The 13,981-nt window shown below is 45.3% G+C and overlaps 1 protein-coding gene and 2 non-coding genes across 7 annotated transcripts in view; 1 reads left to right on the top strand and 2 right to left on the bottom strand.

Moving 5' to 3' along the window:
* LOC136872018 (uncharacterized) overlaps positions 1-13,981 on the top strand; it is an 811,539-nt gene that overhangs the window by 98,404 nt on the left and 699,154 nt on the right. The gene's annotated exons all lie outside the window — the stretch shown is intronic.
* On the bottom strand, positions 1,645-1,717 carry TRNAA-AGC (transfer RNA alanine (anticodon AGC)). The gene has a single exon. It is a non-coding gene; the product is annotated as a tRNA-Ala (tRNA).
* TRNAA-AGC (transfer RNA alanine (anticodon AGC)) lies at positions 11,163-11,235 on the bottom strand. The gene has a single exon. It is a non-coding gene; the product is annotated as a tRNA-Ala (tRNA).

Below are 13,981 nucleotides of genomic sequence, written 5' to 3'. Positions count from 1 at the left end.
GGGTCGGGGGATATGATTGGGCCTTAAGTTAAGTACTATCCCTATATATGTCTGGAGAAGTGGGAAAGCGCGAAAAACCACTCTGAAGATGGCTGAGGTGTGAATCGATCCTTCCTCTAATCAGTTGACCTCCCGAGGCTCAGTGGACCCCGTTCCAGCCCTCGTACAACTTTTTCAAATTTTGTGGCAGAACCGGGAATCGAACCCGGGCCTCTGGGGGTGGCAGCTAATCACATTAACCACTACTTCACAGAGTTTATGTAATGCACGTCTTTTAGATGAGACTAATATCAGAGTAGATATTTGAAATTTTTTGAAAAATAAAATAATCGCTGATATCTCCGATATTACTCCTTGTACAATAAAAAGCACGAAACATAAAAGATCAGAAATTGCATTTTGCAAACCGTTTCTTATTAAAAATATTTTCCATATAGCTAATATTAAGAGATCAATTTGAAAGTTCCTGTCCTGATCCCATTAATTTTGCTACACCACTGTGTACTATACAAGACTTAACTAAAGTTGGCGTCTGACAGGTAAGGTTGGAGGGAGGAGCACTGCACGTGCCATTTCACGATGTTGCCACATTCCAGCATTCCTTTCTACATGCTCTTACCCCTCGCTTCCGGCTCACTTGTTCTCTCCTTCATTCTGACCGCTGTGATCTGTTGTAGACTACCTGGCCAGGCGGTGTCGTCCCATTTGCGATCACTCTTATACAAACAATCAGGTTCTTATCAGTGACAGTGACAGGTTTGGCAACTCCCAGCAAGACGAGCTGGCCCTCGTTTCCATGGCAACCACACAGCCACTCCCTTTATCCCGCCTCGGCAGGCAGTAAACGGACCTCCCTCTAAGAAATGTCAGACACCAACTCTTATTGTTAGCAGTATAATCAATTAATAAACAGCCTGGCACACACTCCCCCTATGCCTGAACTCTGCCACGAAATTTGAAAAGTGGTGCGAGGGCTGGAACGGGGTCCACTCAGCCTCAGGAGGTCAAGAGAGTAGAGTAGGTTAGGGGGGGGGGGTGGAGGGGGGTCGATTCCCACCTAAGCCTTCGTCGAAGTACTTTTCCGTGATTTCCCACATCTCCTCCACCAAATGCCGGGATGGTACCTAACTTAAGGCCACGACCGCTTCCTTCCCTCTTCTTTGCCTATCCCTTCCAATCTTCCCATCCTCCGGCAAGGCCCCTATTCAGCATAGCAGGTGAAGCCGCCTGGGCGAAGTACTGGTCATCCTTCCCAGTTGTATCCCCTGGCCCAGAGTCTGAAGGTCCAGGACACTGCTCTTGAGGCGGTAGAGTTGGGATCCCTCGCTGAGTCCGAGGGCAAAACCAACCCTGGAGGGTAAGAAGAAGAAGAAGAAGAAGAAGAAGAAGAAGAAGAAGAGTTGGTCGTGAAGTTAGGGTCGCGTAGCTGTGAGCTTGCAGTCGGGAGGACGGTGGGTTAAAATCCCATTCTCGACAGTTCTGAAAATGGTTGTCAGTGGCTGCCCATTTTCACACCAAGCAAATGCTGGAGCTGCGCCCAATCCTAGGCCTTTCCCACACTTCCGTCACCGAAAACCTGCCATATGTTAGTGCGACGTTAAACCACAAGCAACAAATATCTGTTCTAGAATTTAAAAATATCTCTGGAGGCGCCGGGTATCGATCCCGGTACCTCTCACATGCTAAGCGAGCGCTCTACCATCTGAGCTACGCCCCCAGACACCCAACGTCGTTTCCTTTGGCAGTCTTATGCAAATATCAACTGTCGTGGACCTGACAGTTGTTGAATCCACATCTAGATAGCGTGACGCTGGACTTACTAGAGATCGAGTAGACATACTTTCACTTTCTCCTGGAGATAAACACCTTTTACATGCTGAGGTTTCTGTACCACCGCAACAGTTCTCTTCAAGTGAGCACAGTAGTGAGAGTGCCCGCACCTCCCGCAAGGAGCACAGCTGTTAGCATAGATGACATTACGGTTTGAAGAACGTCCCTGTACCCGTGCTTCGCTACGGTATTCTACAATGTATCCGGATTTCTACGTAAATTACTGTACCCGCAGAGAGTACGATTTTATTAAATTGTATATCTGTGTGGTGTAGTAGTTAGAGTGATCAGCTGCAACCCCCAGAGGCCCGGGTTCGATTCCGGCTCTGCCACGAAATTTGAAAAGGGGTACGAGGACTGGAACGGGGTCCGCTCAGCCTCGGGAGGTCAACTGAGTAGAGGGATTCGATTCGCACATCAGCCATGCTCGAAGTGGTTTTCCATGGTTTCCCACTCCTCATCCAGGAAAATGCCGGGATGGTACCAAGCTTAAGGCTACGGCCTTGTCTATCCCATCCAATCTTCCCATTCCTCTACAAGGTCCCTGTTCAGCACAGCAGGTGAGTCCGCGTGGGCGAGGTACTGGTATCCTCCCCAACCCGAAGTCTCACGCTCCAGGACAATGGGAAAACCAATCCTGGAGGGGAACGGATTAAGAACGAAAGAAAAAAATTATCTCTTAGCGTTATCCAATAAACACCACGGGGAGGTTCCCATACCTACCTTCCGATGAAAGGTGTGCGTTGGGGAATTTTGATGAACAGACGTCTTAAAAAATATTTGCATCTTTCCAGTAGTTTTTCAGTTACAAGAAATATGCTTTACACGAACCCGCTTTTAGGCTGTCCTCTGGGACGTAGACTGTTGGGGAATTTTGATGATCAAACGCATTAAAAGAATATTTTCATCTTTCCAGTAGTATTCCAGTTGTAAGAAATATGCTTTACACCAAGGCCTCTCAGGGTGCATGCACAGTGCACGGTGCAAAAGACGACTTCGCTTGGTGCAGACCCCCACTCCTCGATTTGGAGCAATAGCGCTGTCTCTCTCTTTCCCCACGCCCGTCTCGCTCGTTCCGCCTGTCTCCCTCTTCCTCACTTGCTCCGTAGTGCTCCAAATCCGAGCCGAGTTGAACCGAGCTTAGCCGAGTAGCCCAGAGACGAAGCGTTGGTCCGAGCTGAGCCGAACTGGACCGATGCACTGTGCACAGGAACTCTGCACCTCAATTTGCACGCGTGAGATTTTGGGCGTTTGAGAGGCCCTGCTTTTCACGAACCCGCTTTTAGGCTGTCCGTTGGGACGTAGACTGTAAACCGCCCGTTAATGATATCTCCCTTATTAATCCTCCTATGGAAAAGGTGCACATAAAAAAATGTTTTAGAAATAGAGAAGTCGTGAGAATCAGGATATCCAGTTCTCATTTTTTCGGATGACGTCCTTCTGCTCACATTGACTCTCGCTAGAATGCAGGGAAGTATAAATGAAGTGGTAAATTACTGTAAAGAGTGGAAATTAAAAATTAATGAACGGAAAACCAAGGTAATGGTATGCAAAAAAAAGGAAGGATATAGATTGTGAACGAATGAAAAATGGTGTATGGGTGAGATGAGATTAGATGTTGTCAAGAAGGCAGAGTATTTGAGTATGAAGTTAAGTGGAAATGGACAATGATCAGAACAAATTTAAAAAAGCAAAAGGGTATGAGTGCACTGTCAGCTATTAACATTTTGGATAAAAATGTGCCTAATACTGATTACAGAGTTTATAAACATGTTTTAATGTATTAGTTAAATCTAGGGTGTTGTACGGAGCAGAGATCTGGGCAGTTGAAGGGAAAGTTTATACATTTGATACAATTAAAAGCAGATTTAGTAAAATAATTATGGGACTACCCAGTCTTATAGCTGTGGAGTGAGAATGATGTGCAATGATCTAAGTCTGCAGGCAGATATTGTTAAAAAACTAACCAAGTATTGGCTGAGACTGAAGTTGGTATCAGGTGAGAAGTGTTACAGATAGCTTACCAGCACCAAATGAAATAATAGAACCAAGGATGCTGGGTAGATGGGGTACAGAACATTTTGGAAACAATAGGAATGGGATACTACTGGGAAAGGGATTGCATAAAGCAGCTAGAATATGTGAAAAAAAATGTTCTAGGAGTTAATGATATTGAAAAGCAACAAATTACTACACGGTGTAACAATAAGAGGTAACTTGAAGAATTTTGTTATGTAATTGAGAGAATGAGGAAAAATTTAGATAATATAACAAATAAGGAAAGGAGGGATATAATTATGGTGGTTAATGGGGGTACACAAAAATAAAGCATACCGACCAAATAGAGATGAAAATAAATGTTTACTGTTTTCTGAAGAAATGTGATGGGCAAACCTTATAAAAGATTGTTTAGAGACACGGGAAATAAGAGAGAAATTAATAGATGAGGAGGATATGAGAAAAATTGAGAACGTTTGTAAAGTTATTGAACAGAGAGTGGATGCACCCGGGAAGAATTACAAAAGTATTCATCATTATTAGGGGAATGTGGAGGAGTAAATTGGTGGAAGGAAAAGAAGTGATACGTGCTAGTTAGTAACAAAATTATGTCTAAGTCAACCTAGACAATATAACTCCGTTGAAGTCTACAGCAGATAGGTACGTAGATTATAGTTATGCCATATAAATATCATCGTATTTCAATTAGTGTGCATATTTTTTCTTTCGATAGTAATTGTAAAGTTTCTTAATATTCATTTCAAGAGTCGGACATGATATGGAGGGACTGGGGATGACTACTGTGGTGACCTCTTTGTGGGGTCATGTTTCCGGGGTATCTGATGAACCTCGACAGCATGCCCGATAAGTCTCATTTTTTACAATAATGTATCTAACACACTTTTCAGGCCATTCTTTCTCTGTTCAATTTCTAAATCACTTACAAATGCTACATTTAGATTTATGATATTTTCCGGATACCTTTTCTTTATTTGTGTTTTACTGCATGTTTTCAATGTATCGAAAATTAAGATTACAATAAACAGTAGGCCCTACCCTCTCCCGGATCTATGGTTTCTGAGTTTATGGGAGACGGGTATTATCTTAAATCTCCTGCTAACCCTATGGTTGTGAGTTTTCTATAACCGCATCAGTTACGGGTAGTATATATAATATATCTTTAGTCTCCTATATTTAATTGAATATTAAAGAATACTGCAGATAAAGAATGGCGAATTTTATTGAACGAATATCATAGGGATAGATAAAATTATTCATACATAGATTTTCTGATCATCCATTGATAAACTTTACAATTGAAGTTGTTCACAGCAACTGAACATGCGTCATTTTGTTGATTCACCGCACGTTTCTTCTCTCTTGTCAGATAGTGGGTAGAACTTCTCTGAGGTCCATCGGTCGCAACTATAGTATGTGATAAATCACGAAAAGCAGCAGCAGCAGCAGTAGTAACAACCAGAACCGAGAAAAGCGCTGAAGAATCATTCAGCAGATCTACTTGGAAGCTATCAAAGAAAGGTACTCTGATATGTGTCTTCATTGTCAAGGCGGTCAACACCCTTACCCGTGGAGATGATCCAGAGATTCAGAGCATTTACCCACCCTCCTACCCCCGAATGTTTTCGGGCGCTAATTTGGAAATCACGAGGGAGCTGGAAGACACCTGTGGTCTCACAGCCAAAGTAAGTAGGTTATGAGAACATAACTACTATGTTAACACGGCTTACACAAGAAATCAACCAAGGAGAATTTGTTCAGTCTTTACCTAACTAATACAGAAAGTCGCAATGGTGCCTACCATTCAGAGTGGGTGCACTTTGTCTCCGTTCAGACGCGCACCGTACTAACACTCACTTGCTGATGCCTTCAAGGCTTCAGTCGTCCCCGCGACTCGGTCACAAACTGATCCTCAACGCTTTCGCAGAGGTGATGGCTCCTCCCCGCCATCACCCGTGGCGACCATCCAGTAAGTCGATGCGCTTTGTCGCCCCCGGAATCCTTTCGGACGCGCACCTCATCCCGCGTATTTGCTAATATCTCCGAAGTTTCAGTCGTCCGTGACACTCGGGACTGAATCCCCAAACAGAGAAAACCCTGTTTTGAGGAGCAGTGACCTCGTGTCCAGTTCGACTGTCACCCCGACGATCTTAACAAATACAGTGGGGTAGTACCAGCTGCGATCGCAGCAGGCTTCCCCGTAGTGATGGCCCCTCCCCGCCATCACCCGTGGCAACCATCCAGAGAGTCAGCACGCTTGATCGCCCCCGGAATCCTTACGGACGCGTGCTGGGTGAACGGGGAATAGCGAAAACCTTTCTTACCCTTCTTACATTAACTGAATGCGGACTGCACAGTAAACGACCTGTTCAACAATAGTATGTTTCTGCCGTGTATTGTTGTTGACTGCGCACCAAATGTGTTGTGGCTATAGAGCTGAATGAATGGTTCTTCCAGTCCCATTATTTCCTACCACATCTTAAAATATGTTACACTAAGGAATAAGGTCGTAAGAATAAAGAACTGAGTTTCACTCGTGTATTATATTGTTTCCTACCGGAGAATTGTTGAATTGGGCTGTGAAATTCATGCTTTCGCATTCTATTCTGGACACATATTCCTTTAAGGATATCAAATCCTGTAGTAGTGTTACTACCTCAATCCTGTAGATAGTGCACCACACTCAACGAACAGTGATTACTATGGATCGCATATATTACAAGCTGCCATATCCTCTTATATTAATACATTTTTGTGGCAATAATACGATTGTACGTTTCCTTAGAAACAAATTCGACATCTAAAGCTTCAAAAAACTGAACCGTAATATTATTTCCAGTTATTCAGACTCAGAGCACTTCCTTCGTGATATACAGGCCGTATCGAGACTTTCATCGACCCGAGAGTTTACATGTATTTGTCCCATAAAATGTAAATATTCCCCTAAATAGCTACATAAAATGTTCTCCTCTCACTTTATATCAGAAACAATCATAAACAACATGTTAAACTTTACGTAATTTTAACATAATATGTACAGACTTGAGTTCTCGCTTTTTACGTTTAATTTCAATAATCACGGCTACTGAATGATTATAATCGTTCAGTAGCCGTAAATTAATCCATTCCTTTCGGAAAAGACCTGTGAATCTCATTGTTATACACGAAGATGAAAGACCCACAAGTTCAGCTTTGGGAGCGGGGGTTGGCGACCACGGGGGCCGTCAGCTGAGTCCTGGCCTTGCTTCCAGTTACTTGTGCGAGGCTCCTAACTTTCATCTATCCTGTCCGACCTCCCTTGGTCAACTCTTGTTCACTTCCGACCCCGACGTTATTAGGTTTCCCAAGGCCTATGGAGTCTTTCGTTTTCATACCCCTCGTGGTCTTTCTTTGCCGATACCTTCATTTTTCAACGTGTCGGATCCTCCGGTCAGTGTTATATAAAGGACTAGCAAAGGTGCCCGTGCTTCGCTACGGTATTCTATATTGTATACGGATTTCGAAGTAAATTACTGTACACGCACTGAATAAGACTTTTTTAATTGCATGTCTCTTAGCGTTATCCGACAAACAGCATAGGGAGGTTTCCATTCGTTGTCCCCCTGTGGGTGGGGGCGATAGAATAACACCCACGGTATCACCTGCCTGTCGTAAGAGGCGACTAAAAGGGGCCCCAGTGGCTCTGAAATGTGGAGCGTGAGTTGGCGACCACGGGACCCTCAGCTGAGTCCTGGCATTGCTTTCAGTTACTTGTGCGAGGCTTCTCACTTTTATCTATCCTATCCGACCTCCCTTGGTCAAATCTTGTTCTTTTCAGGCCCCGACGGTATTACGTACGGAAGCCTAGGGCGTCTTTCATTTTCATGCCCTTCGTGGCCCTTGCCTTCCTTTGGCCGATACCTTCATTTTTCGAAGTGTCGGATACCTTCCATTGATTAGTGTTATATAGAGGATGGTTGCCTAGTTGTACTTCCTCTTAAAACAATAATCACCACCACCTTCCATACGTTGTTTCCAATGTAAAATGCGATTTGCGGAGTTGTGATGATAATGGCATGCCCCCTTTTCCACTGCCATTCACAATCGAGTTCGGGAGTTCCTACTATAGCGCCAAGCTCACTTGTCTACTGCCATCCACAAACATGTTCAGTTTTCTAGCTCGTCTGGCAGATTGTGCCGCCATCTTGATTTGGGTGAGGGGGGTAAAAATGTGGACTTACAGGAAACATTTACGCCCATAAAACCTATAGGTCATAGTTTTGGATCAAATATCCGACTGCGTTCTTATGCTGAGCCCCAAATTTGAAACCCCCTAGCGTGGCCCCCTCAGGGAATTTTGAGAATTCTGGATATTTCCAGAGATCCTGAAAATCATCACCTTCTCTGGTAACATTTTTTAATTTTCTAAGATGCCTGGAAATGCCTAATTAATTTACGTCTATTTTCATTTTTATACCTTTATATATACATGTATGTCGCTCCAAACCAATTTATGTAGATAAATTATGACTACATTCAGCGGGATTCCCATGGAGAACGTGCAAGTCACGAGGTTCAGAGCGTTCTAGCGGATTTCCTCAGTGTTACCGGCCAGGCTAGCGCTGCGAGTTGCCAATGCAACTAGTGAGCAAGGAGTAATCATCCAGGGCTATTTTCATTTATGATGGATTTAATGACACGAATTTCATACCCAAAAAGTGAATAAATTAATACCACAAAAGAGAAACATTTGAGCCCATAAAACCTATAGGTTGCTTCAATATATCCGACTGCGTTTTTATGCTGAGCCCCAAATTTGAAACTCCCCTTTTAAATGATATTTTATGTGTTAAATAAAATAATATTTTTTAAAAAATGCTTCATGTCGCACCGACACAGGTAGCTCTTATTGGCGACGATAGGATAGGAAAGGGGTAGAATCGGGAAGGAAACGACCGTGTCCTTGATTAAGGTACAGCCAAGCAGGGTTCAGAAGGCCAGCGCCTCAGCTGCCTGAGCCACTTAGCCCGGCAAAAATCACTAACTAGAATCAAAACTGGGCCGCCACTGTGGTGTAGTGGTTAGTGCGATTAGCTGTCACCCCCGGAGGCCCGAGTTTGATTCCCGGCTCTGCCACGAAATTTGAAAAGTGGTACGAGGGCTGGAACGGGGTCTACTCAGCCCCCCCCCCGCAAGGCCCCTGTTCAGCATAGCAGGTGAGGCCGCCTGGGCGAGGTACTGGTCATCCTCCCCAGTTGTATCCCCGACCCAGAGTCTGAAACTCCAGGACTCTCCCCTTGAGACGGAAGAGGTGGGATGCCTCGCTGAGACCGAGCGAAAAACCTACCGTGGAGGGTAAACAGATAAAGAAGAAGAATCAAAACTGAAGAAGTTTCAAAATGCAGTCATAACTCTCCTTAATATTTTTCGCAGGGAAGAATTCGGATTTATTTGCGGGAAGAGTAAAATCTGGAATCAGCACAAAATTAATTATCGGATTATGTGAATTTACTAACTAGGATATGGAATGTGAATAAACGAGGACAATCAATCAATACTGACCTCCATTTAGGGCAGTCGCCTAGGTGGCAGATTCCCTGTCTGTTGTTCTCCTAGCCTTTTCTTAAATGATTTCAAAGAAATTGGAATTTTATTGAACATCTCCTTATTAATGTCTGCTTTAGTAATGACTTAGATCTCTGTCATTCTCAAGGTGTCAATTGCGTTGAATTATACTTCTGATATTATTTTACGATGCTCATCATTTATTTCATTCTGTTCTCTGCCAATATCCATTTTTGTCTTCTTTCATTTTCGTATTGGACGCGAAATCCTGTACACTAGGATCACTATAACGTTCTGAATTATAGCAGTTCACGACACAACAATGTCATTTAGCACGACGAGGACATTCCATATTGCCTCTGTATGTAAATTTCGTGTTACAATACTGTATACTATTATACAGACAAATAACAAATTTTCCGTGAATCAGCACCACAGTCGTGCGTTAGTTAAACCTAGTTGCCTATCGACTTAGTGGTCAGCGTCGTGGTTTAGAGGCTCCTGGGTTCGATTCCCGGCCAGATGGAGGATTTTAACTGCGTGCGGTTAATTGTGGATCAGTGGTACAGTGTCGACTTTGGCATCCCAAAATCGTGGGTTCAAACATGGTAGGGAAAGGCGAAATTTAGATGGCGTATACAACTCCATTCGGCACTTCATAGCTTACGTCGACGGCATACCGAAAGAGAGAGAGAAAGAGAGAGAGGAGAGAGAGAGAGAGAGAGAGAGAGAGAGAGAGAGAGAGAGAAAGGAGTCAACCATAGATCTCCTGAGAGAGATCTAGTTTTCCTGCCATCTGGAAAGTCTGCCGCTTTCGCGCGGTAATTATTATTATTATTATTATTATTATTATTATTATTATTATTATTATTATTATTATTATTATTATTATGCCCGATTCGTTGGCTGAATGGTCAGCGTACTGGCCTTCGGTTCAGAGGGTCCCGGGTTTGATTCCCGGCCGGGTCAAGGATTTTAACCTTCCTTGGTTAATTCCAGTGGCCCAGGGACAGGGTGTGTGCTGTCCCCCAACATCCCTGAAACTCACACACCACACATAACACTATCCTCCACCATAATAACACGCAGTTACCTACACATGGCAGATGCCGCCCACCCTCATCGGAGGGTCTGCATTACAACGGCTGCACTCGGCTAGAAATAGCCACACGAAATTAGTATTATTATTATCTTTCTTTTTCCTTTCCTTCTTTCTTAATCCCTTTACCGTACGGGGATGGTTTTTCCCTCGGACTCATTGAAGGATTCCACCTCTCCCGTCTGAAGGGCAGTGTCCTGGAGCGTGAGACTTTGGGTTGGGGTAAGACTGGGGAGGAGGGCCAGTGCCTCGCCCAGGCGGCCTCACCTGCTAAGCTGAACGTGGGCCTTGTGATGTGGCGAGGGGGGGGGGGCAAGATTGGAAGTGATGGTGGAAGAAGAGAGAAGAAACGTCCGTGGCTTTAAGTTAGGTATCATTCCGGCATTTGCCTAGAGGAGTGGGAAACCACGGAAAACCACTTCGAGGATGGCTGAGGTAGTAATCGAACCCTCCTCCATTCAGTTGACCTCCCGCGGCCGAGTAAACCCCGTTCTTAACCTCGCACCACTTTTCGAATTTCGTGACATCCCGGGAATTGATCCCGGATCTCCGGGGGTGACAACTAATCACACTAACCACTACACCACAGAGGCTGACTAACATCGAACTTACACAGGATAGGCAATCCAAATATTATTACATCACGATCAATCAGTCATAGATTAAAAATTCCTGGAGGCGCCGGGTATCGATCCCGGTACCTCTCACATGCTAAGCGAGCGCTCTACCATCTGAGCTACGCCCCCAGTTGCTCTCATGGTTATTCTTTGGGTTTGTTATACAGATATTAACTTTCGTGAAACCGAAGACTGCTGGAACCACTTCCAGATGGCGTGCACACTGGTCCTGCTTGAGATCGAGCTGACCCACTTTTACTTTCAGCACTCTAGAACGCGCCGAGGTCTTCGGACCTTCACAGCTGTGTTTGTCTGGACCGCAGCGTGAGTGGACCCAACACTAGCAATAGTGGTGGAAATTCAGGATTATAATTTTCGAGTGAATCACATCGAAAATAACAATGACTATGCTTCATGTTGTGATGGTTTCCGTTCTTCTTAAGCTATTACTTCTACAGACCAATGACTGCCGCCAGACACTGTCCTGGAGCTAAATAATAATCATAAGGCTACGACTGCTTCCTTATCTCTCCCGGATTAACAAAGAAAGAAAGGGCTAGGATTTACATCAGTGGTTAGTGTGATTAGGTGCCACCCCCGGGAGCCCGGGTTAAATTCTCGGCTCTGCCACGACATTTGAAAGGTGGTACGAGGGCTGGAACGGGGTCCACTCAGCCGCGGGAAGTCAACTGAGTAGAGAGGGGTGAGGGGGAGGGGGCGGCTTCGATTCCCACCTCAGCCATCCTCGAAGTGGTTTTCCATGGTTTACCACTTCTCTAGGCAAATGCCGGTCGGGATGATACCAAACTTAAGGTTACGGCCGTTTCATTCCCTCTTCCTTGTCTATCCCGGATTGAGAAAGCAAGAAAGGGCTGTGATTTACATATAAAAAATGGCTAAATATATTTGACCGCCTCTGTGGTGTAGTGGTTAGCGTGATTAGCTGCCACCCCCGGAGGCCCGGGTTCGATTCCCGGCTCTGCCACGAGGGCTGGAGCGGGGTCCACTCAGCCTCGGGAGGTCAACTGAGTAGAGGTGGGTTCGATTCCCACCTCAGCCATCCTCGAAGTGGTTTTCCGTGGTTTTCCACTTCTCCTCCAGGCGAATGCCGGGATGGTACCTAACTTAAGGCCACAGCCACTTCCTTCCCTCTTCCTTGCCTATCCCTTCCAATCTTCCCATCCCTCCACAAGGCCCCTGTTCAGCATAGCAGGTGAGGCCGCCTGGGCGAGGTACTGGTCATACTCTCCAGTTGTATCCCCCGACCAAGAGTCTGAAGCTCCAGGACACTGCCCTTGAGGCGGTAGAGGTGGGATCCCTCGCTAAGTCCGAGGGAAAAACCGAACGTGGAGGGTAAACAGATGATGATGATGATGATAAATATATTTACTGTATTTATGCATTATTTATTTAATCCGTTTATCGTCCAGTGTTAAGCCTCCGTGGCTCAGACGGCAGCGCGTCGGCTTCTCACCGCTGCATACCGTAGTTCAAATCCCGGTCATTCCATGCATTCCATGCATCTATCATTCATTAATATATCACTTTGGGCGTGGAGACACCATCCTAATAATAGCCTATATATATGATTCATTCATTACATCCCTGACCCGGTCACTGACTGGAAAACAGGTTGTAGGTTTTCATTTTTCATCGTCCAGTGTTGGTTTTTCCCTGGGACTCGGGGAGGGATTCCAACTCTACCACCTCAAAGGGCAGTGTCCTGGAGGGTGAGACATTTGGTCGGGGATGGGTGAGTGGACTACATTCCAGCCCTCGTACCACTTTTGAAATTTTGTGGCAGAGCCGGGAATCGAACCCGGGCTTCTGGGAATGGCAGCTAATCACACTAACCACTACACCACAGAGGCGGACCATTTATTTATTTATTTATTTATTTATCATCATCATCATCATCATCATCATCATCATCTGTTTACCCTCCAGGTTCGGTTTTTCCCTCGGACTTAGCGAGGGATCCCACCTCTACCGCCTCAAGGGCAGTGTCCTGGAGCTTCAGACTCTTGGTCGGGGGATACAACTGGGGAGTATGACCAGTACCTCGTCCAGGCGACCTCACCTGCTATGCTGAACAGGGGCCTTGTGGAGGGATGGGAAGATTGGAAGGGATAGGCAAGGAAGAGGGAAGGAAGCGGCCGTGGCCTTAAGTTAGGTACCATCCCGGCATTCGCCGGGAGGAGAAGTGGGAAACCACGGAAAACCACTTCCAGGATGGCTGAGGTGGGAATCGAACCCACCTCTACGCAGTTGACCTCCCGAGGCTGAGTGGACCCCATTCCAGCCCTCGTACCACTTTTCAAATTTCATGGCAGAGCCGGGAATCGAACCCGGGCCTCCGGGGGTGGCAGCTAATCACGCTAACCACTACACCACAATCACCATTTATTTATTTATTTATTTATTTATTTATTTATTATTCTATCGTATGGCCGTTAGTGCCGGGAGTGTCCGAAGACGGCTCTGGTCGCCTGGTGCACGTCTTTCTATTTGATGAGCATGGGAGACCTGCCTGTCTGATCAAAAATGGATTAAACTGTTTCTCTGTGGCTCTCATTGAAATTCTTATTTTGTGGTTTCAATGTTTAAGCAATTCATCTTTACCTATACTCTCCGTATAATAATGAAAACCGTATACGATATATACACTGACTGACAGAGCAAATGCAACACCAAGGAGGAGTGGTTCGAAAGGGATGAAAATTGGGGAAAAAACAGAGACGGCACGGATGAATAATTGATGTTTATTTCAAACCGATATGCAGGTTACACAATGCGCACGGCATCGACTCAGTAGGATGTAGGACCACCGCGAGCGGCGATGCACGCAGAAACACGTCGAGGTACAGAGTCAATA

The sequence above is a fragment of the Anabrus simplex genome, chromosome 4 (genome assembly GCF_040414725.1).
Source record: "Anabrus simplex isolate iqAnaSimp1 chromosome 4, ASM4041472v1, whole genome shotgun sequence".
Lineage (NCBI taxonomy): Eukaryota > Metazoa > Arthropoda > Insecta > Orthoptera > Tettigoniidae > Anabrus > Anabrus simplex.
The sequence above is the reverse complement of the archived record's forward strand: the minus strand, read 5'-3'. Positions and strand labels throughout refer to the sequence as shown.